This window comes from Acomys minous, assembly GCF_964271855.1.
Source record: "Acomys minous genome assembly, chromosome: 3".
Classification (NCBI taxonomy): Eukaryota; Metazoa; Chordata; class Mammalia; order Rodentia; family Muridae; genus Acomys; species Acomys minous.
The window spans coordinates 70,686,711-70,697,847 of NC_140485.1; the positions used below are offsets into that span (position 1 = coordinate 70,686,711).

General features: G+C 41.5%; 1 long non-coding RNA gene across 2 annotated transcripts; it reads left to right on the forward strand.

Annotated features, from left to right (window-relative positions):
- Positions 1-5,303: 5,303 nt before the first annotated feature.
- On the forward strand, positions 5,304-7,528 carry LOC311594309. Of its 2 annotated transcripts, none has more exons than XR_014778042.1 (3): positions 5,304-5,408; positions 5,993-6,154; positions 7,242-7,528. It is a non-coding gene; the product is annotated as an uncharacterized lncRNA (long non-coding RNA). The 2 variants fall into 2 exon arrangements; XR_014778043.1 differs by lacking the exon at positions 7,242-7,528 and adding an exon at positions 6,623-6,653.
- The last annotated feature ends 3,609 nt before the right edge of the window (positions 7,529-11,137 follow it).

Genomic DNA, 11,137 nt, shown 5'->3' on the forward strand with positions numbered 1-11,137 from the left:
CTTTTACAAATGTGGGTGCCCTTGTATTAGGAGCATAGATGTTCAGAATTGTGATGTCTTCTTGGTTGACTTTACCTTTGATGAGTATGTAGTGTCCTTCTGCATCCCTTTTGATTAATTTTGGTTGAAAGTCTATTTTGTTCGATATTAAAATGGTTACGCCTGCTTGCTTCTTGTGACCATTTGATTGGAATATTTTTTCCAACCTTTTACCCTGAGGTAATGCCTATCATTATGGGTAAGATGTGTTTCTTGAATACAGAAGAATGTTGGATCTTGTTTATGCACCCATTCAGTTAGTCTGTGTCTTTTTATTGGAGAATTGACACCATTGATGTTGAGAGATATTAATGACCAGTGACTATTAAGAGTCTTAATTTTGATGTTGGTTCCAGTCGAGCGTTTGTGTAGTTGCGTCTTTGCCGTGGTATAGTTATATATTTCCTGAGTAGTTTTGGTTGTAGCTTGACCCTTTGGGATGGAGTTTTCCTTCTAGTACTTTCTGTAAAGCTGGATTTGTGGATAGGTACTGTTTGAATTTGTTTTTGTCATGGAATATTTTGTTTTCTCCATCAATGGTTATTTATAGTTTTGCTAGGTAAAGTAGTCTGTCCTGGCATCTGTGGTCTCTTAGGGTTTGCAGGATCTCTGTCCAGGCCCTTCTGGCTTTGGTGATCTCTCTCTCTCTCTTTGATGAGAAGTCGGGTTTAATTATAATAGGTTTGCCATTAAATGTTATTTGGCCCTTTTCCCTTGCAGCTTTTAATATTTTTTCTTTATTCTGTATGTTTTGTGTTTTGGTTATTATGTGACGGGCAGTATTTCTTTTCTGGTCAATTCTATTTGGTGTTCTGTAGGCCTCTTGTATGTTATAGACATCTCTTTCTTTAGATTGGGGAAATTTTCTTCTATGATTTTGTTGAGAATAGTTTCTGGGCCTTGGAGTCTGATATCTTCTTGTTCTTCAATGCCTATTATCCTCAGATTTCTTCTTTTAATGGTGTCCTTGATTTCTTGGATGTTTTGTGTCAGGAGTTTTCCAGATTTGGCATTTTCTTTAATGGTTGCTTCAAGATCTGTGATTGTATCTTCTAGTCCTGAGATTTTTTCTTCCATCTCTTGGATTCTGTTAGAAAAGCTCATCTCTGTGTTGCTCGCCTTCTTCTCTGAGGTCTCATGTTCTCGTTTTTCTTCTGTCTGTGTGTTTACAATTGAATCCATTTTCATCTTTAGATCTTGAACTGATTTTTTAAAATTTCTTTCATCTGATTGTTTGCATATTCCTGAGTTTCTTCCATTGCTTCTTCATAGGTCTTCAGAGCTTGAACCGTTTTCTTGATTTCTTTCATCTGGTTATTTGCATTTTCCTGAAATTGTTCCAGTTCCACTCTATGTGCTTCTTTTATGTCTCTCACCTGTTTGGCTGAGTCTTCCTGCATTTGATTACAAATTTTATTTGTTTCCTCCATTATCATCCTCATTACTAAGGATTTGAGGTCATTTTCTTGTATTTCCATTGTGTTTGAATTCTCTGGGTCATTTTCTTTGGGATGGATGGAAACTGGAGATGTCATGTTGTTTTGGAGTTTTTTGCTCATGCTTTTACATTGTCCATTAGACATCTTGCCATCTCTATTTTTGTTGGGTAGCTTCCAGAATTGGGTGGAGGGAGTCTGATGATAGATTCACTTGTTTTCTCCCAATTTCCCTAGGCTGGAAGCTCTGATGCTTCACTGGTGTGGATGGCAGGAGGCTAGCCCTGTCTTTTTGGTCTCTCACACCAGTGATCTTCAGCTCCCTGTACTGTGGGTCCTGCAATCGTTCTGGGTCTCTGAATGAGCGTTGGGTCAGGCCAAGGTATCCACATCCTTCTGTGTCTCCTGCCAAGTCCAGCCAGCGACACTGGGCCCGAACCACACACCGAGCTCAGCTAGATTCTCAGGGCCCAAACCATCTGCCAAAGCTCAGCTAGGGACTCTGGGCCCAATCTGTGCACTGAGCTCCCCTAGGGACTCTGGCCCCAAAATGCACGAAGAGTCCAGCCAGAATTTTTGGGCTGGGACTGCGCACCAAGCTCAGCTAGGGGCTTTTGGCCCAAAGTGCATGCTGTGGTCACTTATAGACTGAGGGCCTGAACTGTCAGCCAAGCTCAGCCAGGAATTCTGGATTCAAACTGTGCACCGTGTCCAACCAGAGTCTTAGAGCTGGGACTGTGCCAAAAGCTCAGCTAGAGTCTCTGGGCCCAGTCTGTCTGCCAAGCACAGTTAGGGACTCTGGTCCCAAACTGCTCACCAAGCTCCACCCGAATCTCCAGGGTGGAATTGTGCACCGAGCGCAGCCAGGGACTCTGGATCCACACTGCACACTGAATTCAGCCCGGGACTCTGGGCTTAAACTGCGTGGAGAGTCCAGCCAGAGTCTTAGGGCCACCGAGCCTGTGTACAAAGCTCAGCTAGAGTCTTTGGGCCCAATATGTCTGGCAAGTCCAGGAGGGCCTCTGGGCCGAATCTGAGTGCTGACCTCAGCCTGCGTCAGCGCCCCTGAACTGCACGCTGAACTGAGCTGAGCTAGTGCCTCGGGTGGAACTGAGCACTCCACCCAGCCTGCATCACAGCAGGGGAGCTGTGGCTGAGCTGAGCTAGTGTCTCAGGCAGAATTGCTTGCTGAGCTGAGCCAGCGTCTCCACAGCACTGCACACTGAGCTGAACCCGGGACTCTAGGGCTGAACTGTCCGCCTAGTCCAGTTTGGGTCTCAAGGCACAGCGTGACCCAAATCCTGCTCAGAGTCCCCTCTCCCACAGCATCTCCCACCAGCCACCACACCAATCGCCTCCACTGGAAGGCTCTGAGCTGCAAACCTCAGCCACCGCCACTGGTGCCGCTGGTGCTGCTGCCTCTGCCACCTCTGCCGCTGCTGCTCTAATCTGAGAAAATCCGCGTTCCTCCCATGTGCAGGGGCACACAGGTCCTCCACACCCTGGTCCCCCTGAACCGTGGAGCACTCCTGCTGCCGTGGTGTGGGGACCTCGGTGTTCCTGGCTCAGAAATCTGTGTAATTCCCTGAATTGTTCACTGGAGTTTCCAAACATGGTCCACACTGCTTGCTGACATCTTGGATCTCTGAACATTTCTTTAAGTGTTTCTCAGCCATTAGATAGTCCTCTGTTGAGAATTCTCTGTTTAATTCTGAGGCCCATTTCGCTGTTGGGTTATTTGGTTTGGTGATGTTTAATTTCTTGAGTTCTTTATATTTTTTGGATATTAGACCTTTGTCAGATGTAGAATTGGTGAAGATATTTTCCCAGTCTGTAGGCTGTCACTTTGTTTTGTTGACAGTGTTCTGCCTCACAGAAGCTTTTCAGTCTCATGAAGTCCCATCTATTAATTGTTGACATTAAGGCCTAGGCTGTTGGTGTACTTACTGTTCAGGAAGTTGTCTCCTGTGCCAATGTGTTCCAGGCTCTTCTCCACTTTTTCTTCTAACTGATTTAGTGTCTCTGGTTTTATGTTGAGGTCTTTAATCCATTTAAACTTGAGTTTTGTGCATGGTGACAAATATGGATCTAATTGCTTTTTTTTTTTACACATAGACATCTAGTTAGACCAGAACCATTTGTTGACTATGCTATCCTTTTTCTATTGAATAGATTGGCTTCTTTGTCAAAATTCAACTCACCATATGTGTGTGGATTAATTTCTGGGTCTTCGATTCGATTCCATTGCTCCACCAGCCTATTGCTGTGCCAGTACCATGCTGTTTTAAGTACTGTTGCTCTATAGTACAGCTTGAGCTCGGGAATGGAGATTCCTCTGGAGGATCTTTTATTGTATAGGATTGAAAAAACGAATTTTCTATCACTTGGCAACAAGACAAAGAAATTGTGAGAAAATGTCCTACTTGTTCTATATATAACCAAGCTCCATTACCTGAAGGAAGTAACCCTAAGGTTAATTAAAGAAATGAAATTTGGCAAATGGACTTTTTCCATTTTATAGAGTTTGGTAAACTGAAGTATGTGCACCATACTATAGGCACATATTCAGGATTTCAATGTGCAATGGCTTTAAGTTTGGAAAAGGCTGATTCTGTTATTATGCATTTATTAGAAGTCATGGTGATTTTGGGTATACCTAAACAAATTAAGACTGACAATGCTCCATCATATGTCTCTAGTAAAATTAAACATTTTAAAAATACTTTTATTTTATTATACATGTATAAAACAAACTACAAGCAGCAGGGAGAACCATGTGACAATCATGAGAATAATGAGTTCTATATATGTTATATTCGTAGTGACTTGGCCATCTGCATTCATCTCGTTTGAAGTAAGTGTTTTTCCTGTCTTGTTGGGTCTAGATTTCTGAATGAGATTCAATATCTATCTTATCTCAATTCTAATAGCTTAACTTCTTTATCTTGATCTAAAATGATCTTGTCCCCTAACCAGCTCAACTTGGTTATAGAACTATATTATCTTGTCTTCAATGCCCCTCAGAGACTTAAGAAGGAAAAAAACTTAAATTCCTGAGTGAATCAGCAGTGTGGGTTAGCAGTTTCCAAGTTTCCAAATAGCAAGCAATGCAATCCATTAATTATCTTAAGGGTCACTTTAAACCCTTAATTTCAGGCAGGACCAGCCCAAGTCAATTCAATGCCTACAACTGAGTTCCAAAGAGATTTGCTGAAGGCAAGGCTCTTCCACGTACAACTTTCATTTGCTTAAGGATTGCTTTCCATGTTTTATTCATGGAATAGGCACTGGGCAAACAGCGGTGCAAATGATTTGGCAGAAATAAAGAGCAGTTGGTTGAACAATGAGTCACTTGCATCTCAAGAGGGAATCTGCACTGAGAAGTAGCTTAGAGTTTCAAAATCCCAGAAAGTCCAGTAACGTGAGAAACAGAGGTGAATCACGCAGTCTCAGCTGATAGTCCATGTCTGATGTTTTAACTTCAGGTCCTGGTGGCCCTTTTGTGACCTGCCCTTCCTGCTCTTTTCCACCAGCAAGAGCATTAGGCTTGGGGACCCCATAATGCTCAGGGCTCATGGTCTGGACTGTTCCTCTGGTGAGAATTTCCAAACCATTTTCTTTCATTTTCTACTCTCTGGGAGTAACTCTGCTGGCCTCCTGGTCCTACCTGAAGCGGAAAGTCTACCACCCACCTCTGTAGCATCAAGACTTCTCTTCTGTGGCTAAGCTTCCTGCCTATGTAATAACAGCTGGTAGGGGCCAAATACATTCCACTGGGGCCACACCTCCTGGAAAAGATATAAATAGTGGTGCTTGGGACTAGTTATCGGAGCCACTCTGCCCTCACCATGAAGCCCAGTGGTTTCCTTCCTTTCATGGTGCTTCTTGCTCTGAGAATCTTGGCCTCCTGGACTGTGGAAGGAGGTAAAAATGGTGAGTAGAAGTTACTTTGGTCCAAAACTATGTGGAGTATCAGAGATGAAGGCTCCTGAATGTTTTGGGTGTGTTTCCTCTGATAAAGCTGGTTCTCAGCTTACTCTGGGACCTCTGGGTGCATTCATGTCTTGCTGGGGTCTGAGGTCTCAATGAGGCTTTAAGGTATGTAGAAATGCTCTGCTCATTACACAGTCATTCTATAATCTAAGCCTCACTCTGTTTGTCCCTGTCTGTTAACCTTCCTGTTTCAGCCTCTGGCTTTAGCTCTCACCATTTCACATGTTTATTTCTCTTGTTCTCTGTTATTTCTATTCTCCCTTTCTGTCTTTGTGTAGTATAGTTTACTTCTGAGGTCGAAAAACTTGACTGGGAACCCTGTGTCTTTCCTCTTGTCGGTGACATCTCCTGGTTATATGTCTTATTTGTTAAGCCTGTCCCCAGTCCACCCACTGCAGGTCAGCCAGGTATTTTTTTGAAGTTATGGACCATTGGGATGAGGGTCTATATTCTGGAAAGTGGTCCTTGTCTAGGAACTATAATAGATATTCCATGTTCTCCTAACATCTTGATCTTTCTTTCAGTTGTTAACAAAATCGGAGCCTGCCCTTCTAGAAAGCCTGCCAAATGCCTTAGGCCAGAGAAACCACAGTGCAATACTGACTGGGAATGTCCAGGGAAGAAGAGGTGCTGCCAAGACAGATGTAGTACGAAGTGCATCGATCCTGTTCCCATTCGCAGACCAGGTGAGCCAGCAAAGGAAGTGGGTGGAGAAGAATGAACCTCAAGACCCAGCACTGAAGGGGATGGGGATTAATGGATGAATGAAGGGGTCCTCCTGGGCATCCTTGCTTCTAACAGCTGTTGAGTACAACATTTCAGTCAGCCAAGGCATCATGCTGCCCGGGGCAGGGAGAACCACTTCTCTGAAGCAGCTACTCTGTAAGGATGATGGCTTTCCAAGTAATCACCTAGACACTGGGCACTCAAATAGCTTGATGGAGGCCATTCAACCATCTCAGGACTAGATCGGTCATCACCTGCATCTGGAGGCCAGATGTTAGGGAGGAACCAGGTGTTATTCAGGAGACATATTTAGGAGGAGGTGGTGGAGGTGAGGGTGGATAGGGATGAGCTTCTTTGCTTGGATTAAAGAGGCAGAGGTGTGGTGCCTAAAGTTTAAGACATCTGATCTGTGATTCTTTTCACACCAGTGATGAAGAAGCATGGTAAGTGCCTCCAGACTGTAGGAAGCTGTCGGTTCTGTAAGAATGATGGCCAGTGTGATGAGGACTATAAGTGCTGTCCTTCTATGTGCAGGAAAATGTGCCTCTGCCCACTGAACGGTAAGAAATGGGCCTTGGGTGATGGATCTCATTTCTCTCCAGCCCTTTTTTGCTTTTCAAGGCTCTGGAAGTCAACACTTATGGGCTGGAACACTTTAGTTTATTCAAGAGACTCTGACTGCTTGTCCTTTAGGGACACTGTCCCCTATTTCTTAGGGAAACACTTAAGCTTGCCTGAGGCTTTGATTCCACTGCAGCCTGTCCAGGTAGGGGCCATGGGCGAATGGTTTTCTGGGTTTCTCTATCTGCAGAATGGAAATACTGAAGTTGAAATGTTTTGCAAGGGGCTATATGCATTCTTTGTTCCCCAAGTTACATCCTTCATGCTGGCTCTGGCAGAAGCACAAAGGATAGAAATAATTTGAGGAATGTCTCCATCAATGCTATGAGTTTTGAATTTCACAATGAAAATGAGATTTGGACTTGTTCTCCTGAAAATCTAAATCCTCTAAACCAGAGCCCAACTTTGTTGTTTGATCTCTCTCAGCTTCCTTACCAAGGCCAACATGGAAATGATTTAGTTGTTCCTAGGTTGAAGGTCTTATTCCTGACATTTGGAGACAGTGCTGGACCATCATCTGGAAACGACTTCTCTGCTCCCTGGCTCCCCTGCTCTCTGCTCCCTAGCTCCCAGGCTCCCAGACTCCCACACTTAGATCCTATGGAGAGGGTTTACTTCTGCCACCAACATCTCCAATTGGCACATGCTCAGCATTCAGGAGGCTTTAAGGAAATACTGTTGGAGAGCAAATAAATCAACTCATTGATTTCTCTAAGCACACCCTGCCTCTGTGATTTACTGAAAGGACACATGTGGCAATAATCAATAAGGGAATGTTTGGGGGTGAGACCTTCTTCATATGTTCATGAAGGAGAAGGAGAAGGATTCCAGGCTTGAGTAGTCTTGAATTTACAGTATGGATCTAACAGTACTGATTCTGTGACATTTGGAAAATTACTTTACCTGTAAATATCATGTGTTTATCTGCAAAGTGGTGACAGAAGTCACTTTCCTACAACGTGTAGAGCATCAGAGGTTGCAGAGACATGTGAAGTGAGTGAACTACACAGTGGTGCTTCACCAGAGCACACATCATGGCCATTTATTGCTACCTGGTGTTACGAAGATGTGGTACGTGTGTGCACATGCATGCAGATGTGCTTACCTGTGTGTATTTGAAGGACAGAGTAGGACATCAGGCCTCTTCCTCTGTCATTTTTTGGTTATTACTTTGAGTCAAGATCTCTTTGTTGAACCAAAAGCTTCACCAGTCAGGCTAGGCTGGCCCAACCAATGAATGCTCAGATCTGCCCATCTATATCCTACAATTTCTGGGGTTATAGGCAAATGGACCTACACCCAGCTTTTAATGTAGGTTTTGGGGGATCTCAACTGACTTCCTAAGTCATGTGCAGTGAATACCTTATTCACGGAACCATCTCCCCATCTTTATCGTTCTACTAAACGTAGACTGTAGAGCAAAAGACAATTTCCAATCAATGTGTGGGTGGTTGTGATGGTGCTAAGTAAAATGTTAAAAATTAGAATTCGGTGGAGTTTTAAAGTCTCTCAAATAGTTTGTTATGAGAATAGCAATGAATACACATAAAATGCCCCAGAGAGTACTAAAAACCTACATTAAGTTGAGTTTCCGGTAGGCTTCACATTGAAGTTGGAAACAGTCAGGGAAACCCTGTTCTTCAGCAGTGTACAAGATATCTAAAGCAAAACAGGATCTATGCCAATGGAGCACATAAGATAAGGAGAAAAAGCTACAAAATGGTCATGTTTTTAATGTCTATTTTAAGTTTTTAATGTGTGTGTGTGTGTGTGAGTGACAAAGTTTAATGTAGCTGAGTTTGGCCTCAAACTTTTGATACTGTTACAACCCCTCCTGTGGGGTCTGTGTGACAAATGTTACTGCAGAACCCGAGGTTACAATTCCTACTCAAGGGAGAGCCTCCTGGAATGGGTGTGATGTTCCTGCCAGGAGTAAATAATTGCAGCCCCCCTCCTTTTTTATTCTTACTCGTTGTTTTGGAATATTCTGCCTTTGTTTTTACTTTCATATTAAGAACTTTTCAAATGTAACTGTGTTGTTATTAGACCCTTATCTTGAGACTACAGCCAAGGGTCATTCAGGCAGTTTTACCACAAAGCTCTGTTCCACTTGTTAATAAAAGCACAGCTAAGAAGTTGTCACCAGTGAATAGTTTATATTATAACTTACAAATAAGGTGTTTGAGTAAACTCCAAATAGTGACAGGAGTACTAACGAAAAAAAACTGTCTTGACTCCAAGATGTTTGATATGAGAGAACATTGACCTTTGATAAAGAGGGCACATGCACTGATACCAATCAAGACTGATGACAACATTACTACTCTGCATCCTGTATTTTAAATTGTATGAAAAAAAGTAACCACGAAAAAAACCTCCCCCCATTTCAAAAATGTATAAAAACCTGGCTTGCTAGTCTACAAAATATACTCAGATACAAACACTCCCTTGCATTCGTCTCTTTGTCACTCACCTATCTTTGTCCACCAACGCTTTGAGAACCCCTGTTCTAAAAGACGTATACCTGACTGAGCCGGTCCATGACAGCTGGCACCCAAGTGGGGCATGAAGTAAGGTAAATGTTCTCTCCTCTTTTTAAATATTTTTTTTCAGGCAAAGATAGGGACCTTGCCAAAGAGTGCTACACACTCCTAGTCAAAAGGAAAGCTGAACTAAGAGATGAGTAGGTAAGAATCATGAGACATTCACAGTCCCAAAATAAGGGTATATTCATGACAGTATTGAGTCCTATGGTAAAAGAAAGAGGTGTTAAAACCTCAAAAAAGAGTTTAGCAGAATTTTATGATTTTTTTGTTACTAGAAGAGACACTAGATAGGATGACTCCTGCCTCTGAGCAATCAGACATATTATTAAATCAACTTAGATAGGGAAATGCCAATACTCTCTGCCAGGAACTAATCAGACTAATTAAAAAAATAGGCACTGTTCAAGATTACATTAAAATATGTATAGCTGCCTTAGCCAGCAGTAGGTCCAGGGTATGGCCTACATGCTTAACTATACAAGGAAAACATTTTCGTACTTTCAGAACTTAAAAGGAGGTAACAACAAAAAAATTTCATGCTTTTTCTTGTCAGCAGGGTCACATTAGTTGTTACTTCACCAAGGAAAAACAGACCTCCAATAAGAAAAACAAGCCCTGGGGTTATGTCCTTAATGTTAAAAAAAAGCATTAAAAACATGAATATAATCAAAGTTTCACAAAGATGGGACCCCCCTTACAGATGGGGAGACAAAAAATGGGATGAGGGGACAAACTACAGCCCCAAAGTAAAAGGAGGGCATAAAGAGGAGAAACAAAGTAACTTGAATCCTCTCGCTCCTAAATTTAATATCTTAGATCTGCCAAGAGTAACAGCAGAAAACACAGAGTTAAATCTTACAGTAAGCAAAAATTATCTGCTTTCTCTTTATGAGGGAATACAGTTGGTAGGGACAAGATTTTATGGGCCATTACCATAAAAGTAGAAGGAAAAAATTCAAAAAATATTAAATTATATACAAATAAAATTTCATGGATAAATGAAGAGCCTGTTTGGATTAATCAGTGGCCCCTAACCAAAAAAAAAAAAATACAGGCATTAAAACAACTTGTTAAAGAACAATTAGATGCCAAGACATATAGAAGAATAAAAAAGTTCATAGAATACTCCCTTGTTTGTTATTTTAAAAAATCAGGGAAATGGGTTTTTTTCAACATTTAAGAGCTATAAATAAGACTATACATGATATGAGGGCCCTTCAACCTGTCTTCCCTTCTCCTATAACTATTCGTGAATGCTACCATAATATTGTTATAGATCTGAAAGATTGTTTCTTCACTATTAAATAACATCCTAAAGATTCTCATAAATTTACATTTAGCATACCTTCAGTTAACTTTCAGGAGGCCTTATCAAAGATATCAGTAGAAAGTCTTGCCTCAGGGAATAAAAAACAGTCCCACTCTTTGTCAGAAATTTGTGGATCAAAAATTAAAGCCTGTTAAAATAAATATGAAAAAGCTGTCATTTTACATTATATAGGTGATACTCTTATAACAGAAAAGACAAAAAAAATTGTCTAAATTCATCCTTAAAGATATGATTGAGTCTTTAACTCAGTATGGATTGGTTATTGCCCCTGACAAAATACAACATAATAGGCCAATCAGTTACTTGGAAAAAACCATCTCTGACAATTTTAGTATGTCACAGAAGTTACAACTTGAGATTGATAAATTAAAAATGCTTAATGATTTTCAGAAATTATTGAGAAATATAAATTGGATTAGACCTTATTTAAAAATTACTACTGGACA